The sequence below is a fragment of the Vicugna pacos genome, chromosome 15, assembly GCF_048564905.1.
Source record: "Vicugna pacos chromosome 15, VicPac4, whole genome shotgun sequence".
NCBI lineage: Eukaryota > Metazoa > Chordata > Mammalia > Artiodactyla > Camelidae > Vicugna > Vicugna pacos.
The window spans coordinates 46,381,724-46,404,744 of NC_133001.1; positions in this window are offsets into that span (position 1 = coordinate 46,381,724).

The window sequence follows — 23,021 nt, forward strand, 5'->3', positions numbered from 1 at the left end:
CGTCTTCCATTTGGCCAAGTCAATATGCATTTCTGCAGCCTTTTCCCATCATTGAAAAAAATGCAGAAATGCTGCCCATGTTTGCATTCTCTTTTACTTGCTTTGTCTCCCTGAGATACATATTTTTAAATGTATTCATTGTAACTTTAATGGGCTTCAGGAGAGAGAGGAGAACCACATAGTGTGTTACTTATGCTTTCTAATTTTGAATATATTGTTTTTAGTTCTTATGTGAGGATTAACAAGGTAAAGCACATATCACGGTGTTGCAGACAGCAAATACTCAAAATATATCATCATCATCATCATTTTTATCACTGGCTTAGACCTTCTGTCATATATTCATTTTGTCTCTGACTTCTGACTTATACATCTGTGCCCTGACTGCAGGTGGGGCTTCTACTGGATTATAATGCTTAGTTGTAAATTCTGGTTTTACTCTTGAAACTTGTCTTTTGGCTTCCCCCAAAAGGATAAAATGGAAAAAACATTTTAAAAGGGGTGTAAAACACTTGACACCAAGCAAGTCTTTTCTCATCGATAATTTTCCCAGAGTCCTCTAACCCATACCTGGAACCAGTGTAGTTCCTGCTTGCTTGAGAGTAGATATCTTTTCCAAAGAAGAAAGCAATCCAATACAAAGAAAGATAAAAAAGTAAATAAATAGCAATAAAGCCCCCAATGCAAACTCTACCAAAAAAAAAAAAAAAAGAAAGTACAAATTACAGTGAAAATTCAGAGAAGGTAGTGATTAACCATATGGAAAATTTATCCCAGAAGAGGTAACTTCTTGAAATGCAGGAAAGTGTCTTTTCCCAGGAATCTTTGTCTTTAGTCCCACAATCTAATCTTTTCCTAAATCCTTTCTCTTCTTTCTCTGCCAAGCTACCTCTCACAGTTCCCGTCTCCCCATTGCCTTTGTCCTTATCCCGGGGCTGATGTTTATGACACGTCTAAAGTATGAGACCATTCTCCAAATGGGACTGCTGGTAGTTATTATTCCCGATTCTTATCCACCTAACACACCACGGTTAGAGTAAGCAACCTTCAGTGCTATTTTGAACATGATACCCTATGATCAGAGGAGTAGAGTTTCTCCTGGCACTGTTAACATGAAAGTTAAAGACTTCTGGTCTATTTCTAATATCTTCCCATATAGAATTCTCTCATTTGCCGTGGAATATCCATTTCTGTATTCCTTTATGAACGCATGATTAACTTAGTCAGCTAGTCAATATGTGCTTAACAGTTGGGCTCTAATCACAGAACAAGTGTCTTGTACCAGAACTTTGGCACCTGAGTTCATGCAGCTCCCTTGTTCTCTCTCTGTCTGTCTCTCTCCCTCTGTTTGGCATATGTGCGCCCTTTCCATCAAATCGCACACAGCATCCATGCCTAGTTGTTTCTGTAGTCCCTCCTGGCTGGCACAAAGGCAGTAAGCAGGTGGGTGTGTGAAGCAGGATGAGCCGAAAGATTCATTCCTTTATTTTCTCCTAACTGCTTCAGCCTTCATAAAATCCAGTCCTATAGGTTATTGATTTTCACAGAAAGAAGAGAAACGAGTGGGAGTGGAGAATTATGATGTTATGTCCTAAATGAATTTTTTGCAGCAAAAGAAGAAGGAAAAAAATAACAACAGCAGCAGCAGCAGCAGCTCTTCTCCGTCTTGGGCAGTTGGTCAGAAATGAGGTTTGGGGTACGGACTAGGAGAGGCAGGAGTGCGTCTGTCCCCAGGGGAGAGCAAGCATTGATCTCTTGGGCAACTGCCCTGACTACCTCTGGAGCTGAGAATTAGGTTCAATATGTTAGTGCTAACATTTAAGTCCTTTCAGATCTCCAGGGGCAGAATCTGCTTTCTCTTTCTCTACCTCGTTTATGTTTAGGTGAAAACTGACTTAACTGTTTAACTTCCAGCTTTGCTCTTTACTGATACAGAAGTCCGGGTCTCAGGAAATCTGTGAAAGCTTTGATGAGATGTTTTAACTCTTTATTTCACAAGCAATGTGGTGGAAATAAAGATAAACCAAGCCAAGTCTCTACCTCTATAATAATAAGGTACTTTCTAGCTAAGATAGCAAAACGGACCTGTTGTTTTGGCTCATCATCTGTGAAGAAAACCCACCGCAGCAGCACGGTGTTGCTAAGACTAGACACGCATCGGAATCACTTAGGGAGCTTTTAAAAATGTGCGTTTGCACATGCAACTTCAGCCTTGTGATCAGAATCTCCAAGGGTGGGCCCTGGCAATCTGTATTTTTTTTTTAAAGCAGTAACTTCCTTATAGTTTACATTAGCTACTAGACACAGTATAAAAAGCCAAGGGCAGCGCAGGTCGGGACAGGGCACCAAATTCCAAGGGGCAAACTGCTGCAGATCAGAAATGTAAAGCGCCTCTGCCAAATTCCATGAATATGACCTCAGAGAAAGAGCATAACAAAAGGCACAACCACAGGCTTCCAGCAGCTTAAGGATTTCCTCCGAAGGCATATCTAGCCATCTATTGATTAGCATTATGAGATCCAGGGTCAGGGAAGGGGTAAAGAAGAGCTGAAAAATAGTCTGGCGGAAAAATTGCTCAATAGCGTTCAGTGGTGAAGGAGGGAAGTTTAAGGAGAAAAACATACCTACCAGTTACGTCTATTGCCTAAAAAATATAACCTGTTCACTTAGAAGAAAATCTGGTGAGGAAGTGAATTGAACCCAGAGGTTCTGGGAGCTACGGGACTTTTTGAACCACACCAAGCTAGTGAATGTAGAAAGCAAGGATAATATGTGCCCATGAGGCAAGCGATAAATTAGATTTGGCCTGAGGATGTTTGAAACACCAAGGTCATGTAGAGGCTGATAAATACACCAAATTGTGCCCCTCCAACCCCCTGTACAGGATGGTCCAGCAATAGCCAGAGTCTTTCAAGAAAGAATAATTTCAAGAGAAATAATTGAAAATAAGCCAAGTGGAAACCTATGAATAGAAACAGTAATGCATATTTTGGGCAAGTTAATGAATTCCAAGGAAAAAGGAAGAATCACAAGTCATTTGTGTGGCAATGGGTAGGGTGGGGACATCAGACTACAGTAAAGCAAAGGGGTCAGAAGAATAGACTCTTGGCCTCTATATTCACGAGAGTAGAAGGGGAATTGATTCATTCATTTATGAATTTATTTAACTACTATTTAATTGAATATATACTATGGACCAGTCACTGAAGTTTTGGGGATATAGTGCATCACAATGGAGACAAGATTCCAGCTCTCATAGAGACTACATTCTAATGGAGGAAAGAAACAACATGAAAAAAAAAAAAGCAAACAAGAAAAAATGTTTTGGAGTCAGGACAACCTGGTTTGAAATATCAGCTGTGCCATTACCATCTGTACTATACTTAACCTTGTCGTGATGCTCGCTCTCTCTGCAAAAGTCAGGTAGAAATGCCAACCTTGAAAGGTTGTGATGAGAATAAGAGGGAATTTGTGCTGCAGAATAGTATCTGGAATATAAGAAGCATTTTGTAATATGTGTTGAACGAAATATTGACAACATGAAAGAGCCAGTTAATAGGGAGGGAATAGAATTCAAATCATGATGGAAGAATGTGATTTTAAAGTAGAAAATTATGACACACGCACACACACATACAATTGATCCTAGAGCAATGTGGGTTTAAACCGCAGGGGTCCACTTAGACATGGAATTTTTTTTCAATAGTAAATGTTAGAGTATTACCTGATCCACATTTAGTTGAATCTGCAGATGCAGAAACTCAGATAGGAGGAACCATGAGCTGACTATAAGTTACAGATGGATTTTCGACTCTGCAGAGGGTCTGCGGCCTCTAACCCCTCCCAACTACCTCTAGCTCTCTATATATGCACATATACTGTCTATACTATATCTGCATCTAATCTCTATATATAATGAGAAAGACAGAGATGCAGGGAGGAACAGAAGAAAGCATGTTGAAGATGTAGGGGACATATACAAGTCTACTCTAAAGAAAAGGAAAGGTTCCCAGGTTGATGAAATTCTATTCAAGTATCTTAGTGACATACCTAAGAAAGATTATGTTGGCCAGAAGGAGTTTTGGATCCAAGAAAGCTTAGAAGAAAGACAGTCAGAGAGACCAATGATGCTCATGTCCTCTTAGGCAGGGAAGGATGTTCGAGTGCCATGGGCAGGACCTTCCCTCAAAGGGCAAAAAGCATTCTTCGACACACCTCAGCCAAAGACTGTGTTCTGAGATTTCATAACATACTATGATGGTTCTATAATTATGATCTGGTTTCCCACGCAGACTTTGCTACCATGAGAAGCAGGTCATGCCCACATGAGCTCTGACTTCTCTGCTCTGTGACCACCAATATATATTAATAGATTCTCTGGTTAGATATAAGTCTCCAAAAACCTGTTACTGTGATATCTCTGAAAGATAGAACTGTTCCTACATAATTAAGGCAGATCTCTAAAGGTGGGGGAACTGATTGGGATGGGGTACCATTTGTAATATAATTGTTAGAATAGCAATACAGCACAGTGAATGTCTTGATAAGTAGTCTGTGGTTAATAAGAAAGCTTTTTCCTAGGTGTCACTTATAAATTGATCGGTGGTAAGTTCGTAAAGCAAGCTGTGAAATTATTCATCACGTTACAGCTTATCCTTTCTGGGCACAGCTTTCTTGGAGCAAATAACTGAGTTATTTTGAGATCAGTGGCCTATAGTCTAAGCTGAGTCATTTTACCACAGATGGGCTCAATTTTCAATTCTCATGAACCAGTTGAGCAGACAAAGTAGCACAGACAACACTTAAAGGAGTGAAGGATTAGATACACCTCATCAGTTCAGAAGGGAACAAGATCTTTCAGAAAAGCGTGGTGATAAATGCTGAGGCAACTTTAACTAGGACTTAGAGAATGGACAGGACGTGTCTGGTGGAGAGGGCGGAATACTTCAGCTGGGGTTAATAACCTCATGGAAAAGTATGGAGGTGAATGCTCATGCAGTCATGGAATCCTGAGGTGATTTATCTACATGGAGCAGAGGTTAAATCTGGGGAGCTATGTGAAGTAAGGCTGAGACATAAAAAATCTCATTATAGAAGCCCAGAATTCTAGACAGGTTGGTTTGAATTGGGCAGGTTAGCATGGAGGAACTGGATGTCTGGATGTTTGGCCATTTGAGATCCTGGCAGTAACTTTAAAGAGAAGAAGTGCAATCTGCTGACAGTTACAGGAGATTTCAGAATCCTCCCGAGACCAAGGAATTCAGTGAGATCTAGATAATATAATACCAGAAGCTTCTCTCAAACATACACATTTTTTGGAATTTAGGTAAAATTCACATACTACAAAATCATCATTTTAACCATTTTAATATATGCGACTCAGTGACATTTATTACATATACAATGTTGTAAAATCACCAGCGCTATCAGTTCTGAGATATTTCATCACCTCAAAAGGAAACTCCACTCCCCAGCTTCTTCACCCCTCAGATCCTGGTGATCATTAATCTGCTCTCTGTGGATTTGCCTCTTCTGAATATCTTACATAAATATTATCCTATAATATCTGACCTTTTGTGTTTGGCCTTTTTCACTTAGCATGATTTCAAGTTTCATCCATGTCGTCATATGTACCAGTACTGCATTCTCTTTTAGAGCTGAATACTCTCCCGTTGTATGGATATACCACAATTGGTTTATTTATTCATCAGGTAATAGACATTTGCATTATTTCACCTTTTGCTATCGAGAATAACACTGATATGAATATTTGTGAACATGTATACTTTTTCCCCCAAGGAGTCTATGGTTCATGAAAACTGCATCCTCTCATAATTTTAGGATATTCCTAACTTAACGTCATAACAATCCATTCAATTAACAAAGACAGAGGATGGATGAACATATCATCGGGATACACAAGAAAAGTTAGAATATACCTGCCAACTTATCCTTGGTACCAATAGCTCCTCCTGTTTTCCCCTTGAGAGTTTTTGGAATACTTTTATTGGTCACGTCTACTCTTAAACACAGAATAGTCTAGGCATCTTAATGACTGGTAGGTATTCTCTCTCGTGCATAGAGAATTATCAAAATTATAAAGGCCTTGCCTTTCAACTAGGGAATAGGTGAAAAAATATTATAGAGTATAGATGATCAATAGCTTACTCTTTTTACTAGTTAACTAATGGTAGATTCGGTACAATTCATACACAATGGAACAAAGTTGAAATTTGCCTTATCTGAGAAGTTCTGACTCTTGAACAATGATGGTGAATGGGAGAATCCAGGAGAAAAAAAAATCTGAATCAATTCTAAGAGAACTCTTGGAGCTGCTAAAATGTTTGGAGCATGAAAGTGATATGATAAAAATAATATTTTGCAAATTGACTAATGTGGCTGCCAGATGGATTAGTGAGCCTATATTTGTGAAGGGTTTATTTATTTATTTTTTTTTTAAAAAAAAGGGCAATGGCAGACAGCATAAATAATAGTAATAACAAAAGCAGTAATAGTGATCTTAATAATTTTGGAGAAGAGGACGGGTAGGAGGTAGGAAGAACAGTTAGTATACGCAATAATACATAATAATGCATGGCGATAATACAGATATAAGGCAGTGATGCTTGCCCTGGGGTACAGGTAACAAGGAAAAGTCAGCCAAGGGCCGAAGCAAGACACATTAGCAAGTCAGATAAAATGCATGCAACCTTTTCTTTGCTCACGCAGCATTTATTTTGTTAGCCTTGAGCCTGGCTATTTAATATGTGACAGAGCAACAGCAGTGATTCATCTGGGAACCTGTTAGAAATGCAGAATCCCAGGCTCTACCCAGATGTACCAAATCTGACTCTGCACTGTAATCATTTCTCTAGGTGATCTTGTGTCTCTGATTAATGAAGTACCTACTTTCAAAATCTAATGTACCCTGGCAGAGGGGCGGGGAGGAAGGTATTTTCTTTTATAGAAAAATTCATTGGCTTCATTTGTTTGAGATACTGGATGCATATGGTCCCAACCCTTGACATTTCCTGAGCAGCTTCAGAAAAGATAACCTTTTCACTCCTTCTCTTCTATTAATAATAGCACTTAAAAGATTAATTACAACTCTACTTAATATTCTTCCAAATCTAAACTTCCTGTACTTATTAACTCATTGATTCTATTATGTTTAATCATTCAGATGAGTTTCCCTACAGGCCAGTTGTTCAATAACATTTTCCACTCTCTAGACTTTTTGAAAATTTGATAAAATCTATGAAATTCCCTCACAGGAAAATGCACATTAATACATGCAAGCATTTCCCCCCAACCAGCGTATTTTTGCATTGGAAATGTATCTCCTTTACATATATTGACTATAAAAATCTCCACAAATATTATGCTTCTCATTTTTCATGCGAAAATAAATGCCTTCGTCCTGGAAAAGGGTGAATAAGCCCAAACTGTGCAAAACAAACAGAATATAAACCATTTTATTGCTCAGAAGTAAATTTCAATGAGATACCAACTTTGACACCCAGCTGATACTGACTTTTCGTTTTGATTCCAACAAGTGTTGAGTGCCCTGACTCACAAAAGTAAGGGAAAGCAAAGAGCATCAGAGTTCCGGGGCCTTACATTGAAGATAGAAGTAGGCTTTCTTCAAGGAACAAGAGAATTCTTTAAAACCTTTCATGTTGAATTCATGTCCCAGTATTTCCATTCTTTGTCCTCAAGTCAATCAGGCAATCTCTGGCAAAGCCTATATCATTGATGTTACCTGCATCAGCATGAGAGAAGTTATGAATTGATTACCTCTATGAATCTAAATTTTGGACTTACTGAACAGATCTAACCTCCAAAAGAAATTCTGTCATTTTTTTTGTTGTTATGATGGTGGTTCTTGTTTTTGTATGTTTGGTTTCAAGGTGTAACTGAATTCTGATTGCTGAAAAGCAAATAAAATTTTAAAAAAAGAAAAGAATTTTCTACTCTTGGCTCTAGCCAACAGAAACACTTCTTTAAATATTGGAAATGTTTTAAAGGCACAATCTTTCCTTCCAGAGTAGAAACTTAGCTTATCCAAGAAAGGTCATAATTTTGCTTTTTATATTACTTTCTGCCTCCCTTCACTAGCTGTGGTCGTAACAACGATTTCTAGGTTATATTTTGAACATTTTCCTTTATTGATAAGGTCAAATACAGGCAGTGGGTAAGTCAATGAATGAAGACAACCTTCCTAGTCAACTTGCCTTAAGAGATGAATTTTTTCCCCTCTCTCAAAAAAGAAAAAAGGTAAAAAAGTACTTGAATTTTACTCAAGTGTTTTAAGAATAATTTCTGTGCGGTAGTAATATTCATATTCTAGTCTACTTTCTTGAGAATTGTCTTAGATGGTGATGAGTCAAGGTCTGGGGCTGATAAGGATAACAGTCTGCATAGCAATAAGCCAAGATTTCTTTAAATCAAATACAGAGTCATATATTCATGGTTCTAGAAACCGATGAATAACAGTAACTTTTTTTCATCAAAACACCAAGTCACATATGTTCTACACATAAAGTATTACCTTTCCTGAAATTAGGTGGCTCTCTGGGGTATCTTGGCCCAATTTAGGAGAACGTACTTGGTTGGGAGAAATATAATGTCACGTGTTACACAACAGGAGTCAGCAAATGCCCCTTCTTGCTTGACTCAGAGATGAAGACCTCCTTAGGTTTTTCCAAGCTCCCACATCCCAGTCACTCCCTCTGTTGGTGGTTTCCAAACTCCACCCTCATCACAGAAATGAAGAATGTTATTTTTTTTTGGTTCCTTTATCTCCTCCTTTCACAATCCAAAACTGTCATTGAAATTTGAAGAAATAAATTACCTAATGTTTACACATAGGTGGGGCTGTGTCTTTGCAAGTTCCTCTAAGCACGCAAGTTCCTTTGCATGCTGAAGCAAACTGGTAAAACCACAGAAAGAAAACAGAAGGTCACATGGAACTGTCTGTCATTTATCACCTTGAGAAATCTAGGAGACAAAGTGGAAGGTGGAGGGGTTCTCTCTTGAGTTCCTGGGTATCCTTATAATAAGAGCAGCTGCTGCATCCTATCCCTCACGAAGTAGTAAGACTTCATACAGTCACTGAGTTCCCCTTGTCAAAGACGCCTTTTACTCGGCATCCTCCCTGTGAATCTCTACAGCGGTTCACTAAATAGAAAGGCATCCCTGTTTATTGTCTATTTACTTAATTTTATTTTACTATGTGATTCTTGAGTGACTATCCTATGCCAGATGCTGCTAAGCAGGGAATAAGCATCACATCATTTATGCTCAAGACAGTTCTCAACTTGGGTGCTCTTATTACGTAGATGAAGGAAATGGAGCTCAGAAGAATGAAGCACTGGACGGGCAGAGCTCGGTTTGTATTCTAGATTTACTTTTCTCACAATCATCCTTCCTAACTGCTCCATTTCACTGCTCCATGAAAACTTCTGTACTCACCTGTCAGACAAAAACCAGGCGCTACCTAACCACACCAGAGAAACCTGTGGTTCCATTCAGCACACTTTTGGAAAAAAAAAAAATCTCTACAGTTGCTCTAAAATATATGTTCTTGCTAAGATTTCTTCAGACCATTTAAGTATTGTTCAGAACCCAAACAAACTTGCAGACATTTGTGCTAGACCCGTTGGATATGAAAAGAAACAAGTCACACATCACTGCCCGTGAGTTAACTGTGCTTGTGGGCTTCCGGGGAGGGTGTACGCTTTTGTTTCTCCTGTACCTAGTATTTTATTGTGTATGTTTCCTATCTCCTGGTTGACAGTCACAGAAGCCTCTCATGGAACCTCCCTGTTAGTTGCTCTGGAGGTAAGTAAGATTTTTGAGATTCTCCAGAGCACTTTCCCCCTAAGATGAGTGTCATGAGTGCCACATAGTTGTATTATAAGCCAGACCACCCCAAACACATGCTCCACATGCAGTGCCAATGTATCCAGACTTTTGGATTGACACCGTATTAGACAAAAATAGTAATGATAATAATTTTATGTACATCGTTACTAAGCACTCTCTACCTATTTAAAAGCAACAGTCGTTAAGAACCAAAATACCACTATCCTGCACTCTTTACAAAACAATCCAGGCGCTGTGGGGACTTCTGCTCTGTAAGGCTAGTTATCCAGATAATTCCCCCTTACTGTTCAACAAGCAGAAATCAGATAGTCTGAATGTAATTTTGCAGAATAATTCCACTCATACGAGAGGAAATTTGCCTCCCCTCCTATTACATAAATATTTCATAAAGGATCATGTCTTCTACCAAATTAGGATAATCCACAAAAAAATGTGGCAGCCAAAAGAAGCTGTCTTCTGTGTATCGTTATAAACCTGCCCAACGGGTAACACAGTTTTCTTGGAAACATTTGACATGTTTCTTCTCTAACCTAAATCATAGAAACTTGCCTTGATGAAGGGAGGTTTTTTGGTTTTTTTTTCCAAAGGGTTTTCCTGTCAAAACTGTTTTACCACTTTATAATTTTTCATTGCTTCAATAAGTTCCTCATGCCCCTGAGGGAGAATGCAGCCAAGCTTGTTTGCTGACGTCAGAAACTTCCATACAAATGTTCCCTTTTGTCCACTGGAGAAATAATGGACGCGGGGCCCCAGAGTTACATCCAGGCATTAAGTCTGTTTACCAAAGACGGTCATTATTCTATAATTCTCTCAGCTAATTTTGTGTGGGAAAAAAGCCTTTGGCTCCCTAATGCTAATGAGCTTAGGGCATTTCTCTTGTTTTCGGGTCCAAGGCAGGGATTTTTCTTATTTTCCTTTCCTATCACCTTCAGGTGAGCTAATCAGCTCTGAGCAGCCATTGCTGTTGGAACCGGTGAGTTTGCAGCCTCCTTCCTTGGTGCTTCCATCTTTAGCCAGGTCCCTTTTCTTCCCGAGTAATTTTTGGCTCATAGATCCTTTGTATTTGGCCTCCCGTGTGGATGCCTGATAGCTTTCCTCCTGGAAACCGCTCCGTGGGGATTTCTTTTTGTTTTCTGAACATGACTTTTAATTACTCTTGGATTATTTGGCTATCAGCTACTATGTAAAGCCTGAGCTGGTGCCATCGAACCGCATTAGAGTGGAGGGTGGCTTCTGGCCAGAAAGGTGGCCTTCGCTCCTCACTTTGCAATGGTCCATCTGTAGAAAAACAGGGCTATGGAGACCATCCCTTGTAAGCCTGATCCAAGCTCTGCACACAGCATACGAGTCCCACCTGCTGGGCTTGGCAAGGGAAGCCTTTAGAATATTAAAATTATTTTATTATCGTTTCACCCTTGACGGTACCATCTCCAAATTTTAAACGTGTCAATGGGAAATATGGATATGTGATTATAAACGGCATCTTCTGTTCTGGAAACGTCTTTGATTCACGGAGGAATGTACTTTACTCATTGACTGCCCTTCATAAGACGTCTGGATATGGTGTGGTCTTAAAGTGAGTCTCCCTAATTGACTGTGATTTTACGAATACATGCATTGGGATCTTGTCTCAATAACTGTAGGGTCTTTGAATTGTTGTCTAGAGTTAGAGTTCTTACATTCTAGCACATTAGCTTAGTAACAATAAGTATTTAGAATGTATTTGCTAACTAATCAACAGTAATGCTCATTGAGAACAACACAGGAGTAAGAATGGCTGTCAGAAGCACACTTTTGAAGTAGAGGGTCACAGTCCTCAGAAGTCTTCTGAAAAAAAGCCTTTAAAAAAAACACATGTTACAGTCTAGCAACATTTTAATTTTTTTTCACTTTTTTCTTTTCTTTTTTTATTGAAATACAGTCAGTTTACAATGTTGTATTAGTTTCTGGTGTACAGCAAAGTGATTCAGTTATACATACATGTACATTTCTTTTTTGTATTCTTTTCCATTATGGTTTATTACAGGATATTGAATATAGTTCCCTCTGATATACAGTAGGGCCTTGTTGTTGATCTATTTCATATATAGTATTTTGTATCTGCTAATCCCAAATTTAATTTATCCCTCCCCCATACCCTTTCCACTTTGGTGACTGTAATTTGGTTTCCTATGTCTGTGGGTCTGTTTCTTTTTCATAAATAAGTTCCTTTGAGTCATATTTTAGATTCCACATGTAAGTGATATCATATATTTGACTTTTTCTTTCTGACATTTCATTTATTATGATAATCTCTAAGTCCATCTAGGTTTCTGCAAATGGCATTATTTCATTCTTTTTTATGGCTGAGTAGTATTCCATTGTATATATTTACATAAGTATGTATATATACCACATCTTCTTTATCTATTCGTCTGTTGCCAGATATGTAGGTTGCTTCCATGTCTTGGCTGTTGTAAATAATGCTGCTATGAACATTGGGGTGCATATATCTTTTTGAATTAGAGTTTTCTCTGCATATATGGCCAGGAGTAGGCTTGCTGAAGCATATTTTACGTCTATTTTTAGTTCTTTAAGGAACCTCTATACTGTTCTCCATAGTGACTGCATCGACTTATATTCCCACCAACAGTGTAGGACGGTTCCCTTCTCTCCACACCCTCTCCAGCATTTATTTGTAGACTTACTATAATGGCCTTACTGACTGATGTGAGGTGATACCTCATTGTACTTTTGACTTCCATTTCAGCCCTAATTTCTTCAAATACATTTTTGATCCCCTTTTCTCTTTCGTCTCCTTCTGGGATCCCTAATATGTGTAAATTGGGACACTTTATAGTATCCAGCAGTTCTCTCATGTTACTTTTTTTTTTTTTTGTCTTTCTATCTGCTGTTCTGATTGGGTGATTTCCATTATTCTATCTTCCAGATCACCTGCTCATTCTTCTGCATTATCCAGTTTGCTGTTTGTTGACTTTAGATCAGCTTTTGTCTCGGCAAATGAGTTTTCTAATTTTAATTGGTTCCTCTTCATAGCTTCCAACTCCCTTTTACAGTAATCTGCATTTCTATCAATAGACTTTATTAATTTCTTCAGTATTTTCATTACCTCCTTTTTGAACTCGGGACCTGGTGGAATGAAGATGTCTGTTTCATTGTTTGTTCTTTCAGGGGAATTCTCTTGATCTTTTACTTGGGAGTGGTTTCTCTGCTTCTTCATTTTACTTATATTTCTCTGACTCTATGAGTTTAGGAGACACAGTTACTTACTGTGGTCTTGAAGAGCTGTTTTTGTTCCATGTGTACAGGTATTAAATGTGTTTGTGGGAGGAGGTGAGCTCCACGTCCTTCTATTCTGCCATGTTGATCTGGTTCTCCACTTTATTTCTTATTTATTAAACTCAAGAGTACTCTCATTCTTTAGTAGAGAATTACAAAGGAAATTATCAGACTATCAAAACCTGCCATTTCATGTAGCTTTTAAAATTCTAGTCTAAACATATTTTTATTTGACAAGACATATTTTGTTTTCTTTTGAAATACCTTTCTATCACTTAGAACTAGATCTTAATGCTCTACTTATTGTTTTACAGAAACATTTATTTCTAGTTCCCATTACAATAGATCATATAAGAGGAAAAATATATGCAAATGTGGTCAGGTTTTTTGAAAATTCCTTAGCACGAATTTTGTAAATTTAACATAAATTATTACACAATTAATTGTATAAGATGACAATTTATTTCTCTGGTATTTCAAAAGATACTTCAGGGTCCCTGAGGGAATCCATACTTACCAAACAAAAGCAGTACAGTGTCACCATCCTGGAACACAGAGCACATTTAACAAGGAGAAGTAAAGGCAAACACATTTCTTTGATTTCCCCGTGGACACTTCTGGTCATGGTATTTAAAAGGAGGAACGCAAAGGAAAGTGTTTTTCTTGGAAAACTCAAATATCTAATACTAACATTACCTGGACCTGAATTCACCTTTGCAAGCTGTAACTGACTGATCTTATAAACTTGAAACATACCCAGCAAGTTCAAGGTGACTTCTGCCTGCATACTCCTTCCCTCTCTGTTCTTTCTAGGTAGTCTGTATCAAGATCTTTTGTTATGTGGAAAATAACACGCCGGGGAAACCAAGAGAATTATTCATCTCCGTACTAATATTTTGGCTAGAACGAAAAAGAGAGCACCCTTAGATTAAATACATATTAATTTGATCACTGGCAGTAATATCATTAAAGCTGGGTTAAACTCTTGTCTTTGTAACTATTTTGTGTTCCGTGGGCCCAGCTGACTTTCTTGGCTAGTTCATTCCACAAACTGGTACTGAGTGCCCACCACGTACTAGGAGCGGGTGACAGAGAACCAGATAGAATACATTTTCTGCCATGAAGATGCTCAATGTCTGTTGAGGGGGACAACCACAAGTATTTTTGAAATGTCATGAAAAAGAACAGATAGCTATGTCTAAATTACATGGGAGTGGAGATAACCGAGGAAACGCAGGGAAACCAGCTGTCAAAACCAATCAGAAGGGATTTTCTAATCATTTCCTAGAGAAAACCACACTCATGTTAATTTCAAGAGATAAGGAGGAGTGCGTCCCCCAGTCACTTGTGATTTGTTTGTGTGGCAGGAAATGGTCAAGGAGGCAGAGAGATGATCAGGAAAAAAGACGCAAACCCTGAAAACCACACGGTATATTTAGCAACGAACAAGCAAATTGGTGTTGCTGGAGCATAAACTATCAAATAATAAATACTGAGAGATGCTGTGAGATTGATAAAGCCATGGAGAGCTTTGTGAGCCACTAGAAGTGTTAACCCTGAAAGTGATTTCGATTAAGGAAAGACCTTCAAGGAAGGGGAAGAGTGATCAGAGTTGTGTCTTTGGAGTAATGTTTTAGTGGTTATGCGGAGAGTGGTTGGGCTGGTGGGACAAGATCAGAGTAGGTGGGACCACTTAGGAGGGGCCTAAGTCCAGCCAGACCAAAGCGGTTGGGCCTAAAATGGAAAAAAGGTATCAAAATCTGGAAAGGAAGAGCTATTCAGAAAGTAAATTCAGCAGAAAACTGCGCATCCATAAAGAGAGAAAAGAGAAGGCAGAGTGGATTTTGAGCTCCTACTTTTAGCCTAAGGACTGAATAGTTTTCAGTGATAAAAGATGTAACATAAAGTGTTAAAGTTAGATTCTTCGTTTTTGTATCTCGGCCCCCAAACTGGCAGGCAGTAGGTGAAACACTTTATTAAAAGGTGATAGTTGGGCTAGGCTTTCAAAGGTGAACACTTTATTAACGACTATTTTATTAACCAGACCAGGAACTAGATAGACTAGTGTAATTAATTCAAGTAAACTAAACATTAGAGTCTCTCTGTTGTCATGGTGAGAGGGGGCACAGGAGAGCTGATCCTGAATAAAGACCCACTCTGCGTATGAGCATGACTCGCAGAGAACATTCCAGCCACTGTGTACCCCTGGGCCAGTCTCTCTCCAAACCCTGAGGGTGGCCAGGGTACGGAGCTATACCTCTGCTAAGGGGCCAGGCTCTGGGGACCAAGGAGGAAAGACACTTCAAAATGCTTGATCGTCCACCTACAGCTCCAGTGGCAACACGCTAGCCTGGACACAGTCCAGGGACCACGGACAATCCTGAGAGGCTCAGCTCTCAGGCCCCTCGGCTGTGCCCCATTTGAGGGCAATCCCAAGTGCCTTAGGCCTGTGACCACAGCGTAGGCTAAGATGGAAGGGACGGCAGCAGGGAATTCTGCCGCAGTGACAATGTAACTGCTGTGCCTTCCTTCCAAGGCGGTGGCTTCTTTCTGGTAATAAAAACCGTATTTATGCTGGAAGAGAAAAGACCCATATAAGGGCAACTGGCGGGTCATCTATAGGTAAGAAAGTGGTGGTTTATTTAGGTTTTCATTGTTTTTCCTAATCAATAGGGGCAAGACGTTGTAGAAGAAATGGTTTAGGGAAACTATCTTGTGTAGCATCTTAGACTAGAGGGATAGGGAGAATGGAGGCAGAGAGCTCAGAATGAAAATATGAGGCATTGAGATAATAGGATAATGGGAGCTTAAATGTGGGGGTAGTAATAGGAATGTAAATAATTGGTAGGCAGGGCTGGTGTAAGAACTTATGTTTATTCCTTTAGTGATTGAATTGATTTGGTTTCTCTGTGTATGTGTGTGTGTGTGTGTGAGTTCTTCTGTAAAACTCAAATTGTATTTTGATGGGGTTGTGCAGGCTTTAGCAATCCCATTGTAAGTCCCAGTGACGAACCATATATTAACTACATCCCCACGCCACACCCACCGATTGCTCCCTGGTAGAGATGACTGGCTGCCCAGGTTTGCGGGATACTTGAACACTCTGAACAGGATGCCACCTAGGAGACACAGAGCAAGCCAAAACATCTTTCTATGCCAGTTTTATATTTTTATTCTAGTTGTCGTAATTGTGAAAACAATAGTATAATAATGAGGTTTTGAAGAAGAAAAGCAATACTTCCAAGATCTTTATTTATGAAAATTATTATTTTTCATATTATCTTCCAGTCTCTTTCTATTTTTATATATATATATATATATTTTTACAAAGTTCTATACAGATTTTACGTACAATATTTTTTCCTACTTTTTCCATTTATATATGTATTCCACATATTGCCTTTTCTGTCGTCTGTGTACCACTGAATCATTTGTTTACATTCTAATGTTCACAACCATCCTCTCATTGATAAATATGTGGTTGAGTTTTGTACTAAAATGCCTGCACCACAGGCCATGCAATAGTAAATATCTTTATCTGCATATAGCCCTTTCTTCTTTTTAGGACATCAGTCTGATGGAAATAAAATGCAAGTCACATACATAACTTTAAATTCCCTAATAGGGATATTAAAATAGTAAAAAAGAGACAGGCAAAGTTAATTCCAATAATGTATTTTAATGATCAAATATATCAAAAATACTTCACTTCTACATATGCTTAAATTAAAATATTAAAGAGATAGCTTACGTTTTTTTAAATTGTCTTCAAGATCCATTGTGTATTATATTTAAAGGACATCTCAATCATACTAGTCGCATTTCAGGTGCTTGATGTAGCTTATGGTTACTGTGTTGAACAGCATAGTTGTATTTATTCCCTAAAGAGAAATTTGTAATTATGGGATTACTGGTTCAAAAACTGAATAATTTTTAAGACTTCTGCTTTATTTATTCTGCTTTATTCACATTCCCAAATAAATCTATCAACCTAAGCTGTATCTTTTTTTTTAATTAACTAATTAATTCAATGCTTCCTATATATTGATCCTGAGCTAGATGTTATAGAAAGACATACTGTGTTCATGGATTGGAAGAATCAACAATATTAAAATGGCCATACTACCCAAGGCAAGCTACAGATTCAGTGCAATCCCTATCAAATCACCAATGGCATTTTTCGCAGAACTGGAACAAAAAAGTGTTAAAATTTTTGCTATGGAAACCAAAAGACCCCAGATTGCCAAAACAATCTTGAGAAAGAAGAAAGGACCTGGAGGATTCATGCTTCCTGACTTCAGACTAGACTATAGAGCTACAATAATCAAAACAATATGGTACTGGCACAGAAATAGACACAGAGATCAATGGAACAGAACAGAAAGCCCAGAAAGAAACCCACATACTTATGGCCAATTAATCTGTGACAAAGGAGGCAAGAATATACAATGGAGAAAAGAGTGTCTGCAGTAAGTGGTGCTGGGAAAACTGGACAGCTACATGTAAAAGAATGAAATTAATACATTCTCTAATACCATATACAAAATAAACCCAAAATGGGTTAAAGACCTAAATGTAGGACCAGATACTATCAAAGTCCTAGAGGAAAACATAGGCAGAACACTCTCTGACATAAACTGCAGCAATATGTCTTTTATGTTCATCTCCTAGAGTAATGGAAACAGAAGCAAAAAAATTTTTAAATGGGACCTAATTAATCTTAAAAGCTTTTGAACAGCAAAGGAAACAATAAGCAAAACAAAAAGACAACCTATAGAATGGGAGAAAATATTTGCAAATAGTGTGAATGACAAGGGCTTAATTTCCAAACTATACAAACAGCTCATATAGCTCAATATGAAACAAACAAACAAACAAGCAAACCAATCAAGAAACGGGCAGAAGATCTAAACATTTTTCCAGAGAAGACATACAGATGGCCAACAGGCACATGAAAAGATGTTCAACTTTGATAATTATTAGAGAAATGCAAATCAAAACTACGATGAGGTATCACCTCACAAGGGTTAGAATGGCCATCATCAAAAAGCCTACAAATAATAAATGCTGAAGAGGGTGTGGGGAAAAGGGAATCTTCCTACGTTGTTGGTGGGAATGTAAACTGGTGTAGCCACTGTGAAAAACAGTATGGGGATTCCTCAAAAAACTAAAAATAGCATTACCATATGATCCAGCAATCCCACTCTTGGGCACATATCTGGAAAAGAGGAAAACTCTAATTCAAAAAGATACCTGCATCCCAATGTTCATAGCAGCACTATTTCAATAGCCAAGACACAGAAGCAAACAAAATGTCCATTGACAAACAAATAGATAAAGAAGATATTGTGTGTATATATATACACACACACAACAGAATACTACTCAGCCATAAAAAAGAGTGGAATAATGCCATTTGTAACAACATGGATGGACCTAGAGATTATCATACTAAGTAAAGTAAGTTAGACAAAGAAATATCATATGGTATCACTTATATGTGGAATCTAAAAAATTATGCAAGTGAACTTATTTACAAAACAGAAATAGACTCACAGACATAGAAAATAAATTTATGGTTACTAAAGGGGAAACGGGGTTGGGGAGGGATAAATTAGGAATTTGGGATACAAACTACAATATATAAAAGAGATAAACAACAAAGACCTACTGTATAGCACAGGGAACTATATTCAATATCTTGTAAAAACCTATAATGGAAAGTAATCTGAAAAATAATATATATACATAAATATGTATAACTTAACCACTTTATTGTACATCTGAAACATTATAAATCAACCATACTGCAATTTTAAAAAAAGAAAACTACAGGTAAGAAAAAAATCTAAGACAAAATTTTGTTATTCAATTACAATATGAAAGAACACTGAAAGGAAGGCTGAAATGCAGTTGCCTTATGTCAGGATCAAATGCTACCAGTGTTATATTGTAAAACAAAATTAAAAGTAAATAAATAAGTAACTATATTAATGTTTAAAAGTTGTCCACATTAGTAAACAAGAAGTTTGAGAAATATATCCAGAATTGTTTGAAGTATTTTATATAAACTTCTATTCTTAGTAATTAAATTAGAGTTAATATCCTATGATCATATTAAAAAAAAAAGAGGAAACTGGGTCTATATAAACATAATCAGTGAAAAACTGTTCAGTATGGCCAATCCAGACAATTCCAGCCCATCCCAAACAAAAGAGGTGTCTCCCTCCCACCCTTACAGATGCCTGACGTCTGTAATTCCCTCACCAGCAAATATCACTTTGCCCAGGTAGTTATATTCCAGCCGCACATATCTGGGTCTGTTCTGCTCCACAGGGGTGAATTGCCAATCCTATCATAGCAGCTTCCGCTTGAATTTTCGGCTGTAATTGTTCACATTCTTGCAGTACTTCTGCTACGAGGGCAACAGCATCAACAAACCGGAGCGTTTGCAGTTTCCCTCCATCTACTGGGAAGCCGCCTTCCTAATCAATTCTCCTCAGCAAATGCTCCAGGACAGTGGAAAATTCCTTGGGCGAGAGATAATACCACCCAAGGGAAAATGCATTTATAATTGATGTGGTAAAAAGCTGTCAGACAGACATGGGTTTTCTCAACCATTTTTGTAAACACTGTTAGCAGCACTTCCTACAACAGCAGAAGCCTACAATCTCTCTACCTCTGGGTAGAAAATTATATGCAGCAAGGAAAAGCCCACAGACCAGATCTTGTGGTTGGATCTAATGCGTTTCCCCCAGACTGAATAATTATTATAGAAACTCATGGCTTACGTCTGCCTAACCATACATTTTATTAAAAAGTTTGCTTTTAAACTTAATTTATTGTTGAGCACTTTGCCACGGTTGGGGAAAGAAGGCAGAAAGAGTAATATGAGAGAAGCTCCATCCAAAATTGAGGTTTCTCTTTCTTAAGTGATCTTAGAAGTCATCAGGAAAGGACTTGATTCCCGATGTGTTTGGATAATGAAAGGTTTTCGAGACCCATGCATTGCATAAAGCCAGGTATATTCTGCAATTGACAGAATTTGATAGCGCTAACAAGTTTAAATTATTTCAGTTATCAGGTGTGACAATTCCAACTGTATACATGGAATTCTGTTCTATTCTTACCTCACTTGTGGATGCTTTCAGGGAACTATAAAAAGAAAACAAATGCATTTTATTGTGTCTCTATAATCTCAAGTCAGCCAAAATCACATAAATAACGTACTACAGAACTGGGAAAAGCTTAAATAGAATTCAAGGTGTTTTCCACCTTTCCTAGGGCATTGAATTTTGAATTATGGTATAATTCTACACCTGTGAGTACATTAATAATTTTTTAAAAACATACGCAATATTAAGAATCATATTTGAGATTGGATCCTGGTTCTCCACTCATGTTTTGATGCTGAGAAAATAATTTAATCAGTCCCCACCAGATAGATGAGACTAATATTATCTACCCTTCAACGATGTGGAGAAATTTAACAATGATACATAGGTGAGTCCCTCACAGATAGTAGGCATCTGATGCCCAGTGGCATTAAAACAATACTGTCTTCAGGGTTAATTGTAGGAAGAACCACTGGCTGCTTTATTGTAGGATATGAATGGAGTATCTTATCAGCCACCTTGAGTAACTTCATGGGAGTTTCCTTTCCAAAATTATCTTTTTGGTTTAAATTCCACCTTATTATTGGTTTTACTCTGAGCAAAGGATTGACTTGAGTCTTTGAAGTGTTCAGTGGGATTTTGATTTTATACTACAGCTCTTTGTTGCTCACTTTTCCCTTATTTTTAATTGTGTACTTTTTTTTTTTTAGTTTTTCTTAAATCCATGCCTGTCTTTACTGTTTAAACACAAAACAGACAACAGTAGAATCTAGAAGAAGATCATATGAAAACCACGGCCAAATGCAATACTTTCCTTTTTCATGGTTGACTCTGCCCACATCCTTCCTGAAATTGATCTGATGATCTTTCTCTCCTCGCAAAGAAAGAAGCCTTTGCTCTTGGCTTCAGCTGACAAGCATAAATTGAAGGCATTTATTAGTGTTGAAAACCAGTTGTCTGGCTAAATTTGGAGACCCAGGGAGAGCACAGAGCAATCTGTCATAGGAGCACAGATTGCAGAGCCAGACGGCCGAGATTTGAATCCCAACTATGCTACTCACCAGTTGTATGATCTTGAGCAAGTAACTTAATGGCATTCTGCCTCAGTTTCCTTAATTGTAAAGGTTCATGTCCAGACAGTAAGGTGCTGTACTCAAAAGGGACAATTTAAGATAATTTAGTAATAAGGAATATTTACAAAGGTGTGAGCAAACTTAAGAAAAATTAATAAGGGATAGTAAAATACTTTGACAAAAAAAAAAAAACCCCTCATCCTTTCTAGGTAAAAGGGCAAGGGTAGAGAATCATTAAGAGAATCTTAGGACAGTTACTGCTTTAGGAGTAGGCTAGCTATGGAAATCATGGACTTTGGTAGGGAGAAGTATCTACTGTCAATACACAGCCCAGCAAAAAGGAAGCTGATGAAATAAAAATATTGACCTTTCTCTCCACCTGCTCTCTAATATATCGCTGGTATTTCCCAGTGGGTGGGTTCAGTGAGAAGCCTGAGGACACGGAGCTTGAAGCAGGATGAAGAATGGAGGAGACTGGATGTAGAGCGGCTAGGGGAGAATGTTCAGCAGAGTAACAATGTCTCTCTCATAGAATTTTTAAACAATTAAATGCGTAAATGTCTGTAAAGCACTAAGAATTATGCTTAGTGCAAAATAAGCATTATACAAGGTTATTTTTTTATCAAACTCATTTACTATTAACTCTACTAATACTGATAGCATCATACATTATCAGACCCAAAGATAGCTCAAGATTCCGTGAGGGCAGGATTGTCTCATCTTTAAAATAATTTAAATCTCTGTGATGAGATTTAGGAACAAGGAGCTGGAGTCTCTGAGTTACCACGATGTGTCAATAGACCTTAGAAAGGATTAAGGTGTCCATTCGCCCATGTATTTCTGCCAGGAATCCATTGGCTATTTTAGCTTGATTTTTTTTTTTAATAGCAGATGCTTGCCTTACAGATGAAACTGTGGTCAGGACGCGTGGAAGAAAAAGATGGAAATGTAGAAATTGTCTGACTTAGCACCTCAGGTTAAAGGCAGAGCAGGATCCTGGTGGAAGCTGGCCACCTTTGATTAACATGATGTTAGCAAGAGGTATGAGTGCAAGCTCACGTCTGTACTAACAAGTGTGTTCATTAGGCATCCGCTCCTCTGCAGGCCACGTGCTGTATGGGTAGGACATACATGGATAGCCAAAACATGGGCCCAGATCCTCAGGCGTCATTATTTTGCGGGGTAGCAGACACAGACAGAAAACTAACTGTACTAGGAAGACATGATAAACTAGTGCTAAGGAGAATGAATGCTAGAGGATTTCGGCAGCTTGAGGATTTCCTTGGAGCAATGGAGTTAAAGGCATAAACAAAGAGATAGATTTTGGGCAAGGTCTTGGTTAGAGGATGGTTTTTATAGACAGAAAAGGGATGGGAAGGAAATGCATGGTTATGATGGAGTTGAGAGGTGGAAATATGTACAAAAGGACATATAGTACAGGACAAGGCGAATTAGTCTAGTCCCACAGAAACATGTGGAGAGAAAACATGGCCAAGTTTGAAGTGGTAATACAGACCTAGAAAATTTAAGGTTTTTTTTTTTTAAGTCCAAGGGCAAGAATGCTGTCATTTCCTATTCTCTATTCAGCTAAAGACATAGCCTGAGGAGTTTGATTTCCATTTTGGCTTTTAGATACAGATATGCACACATTATTTCTGGACTACCT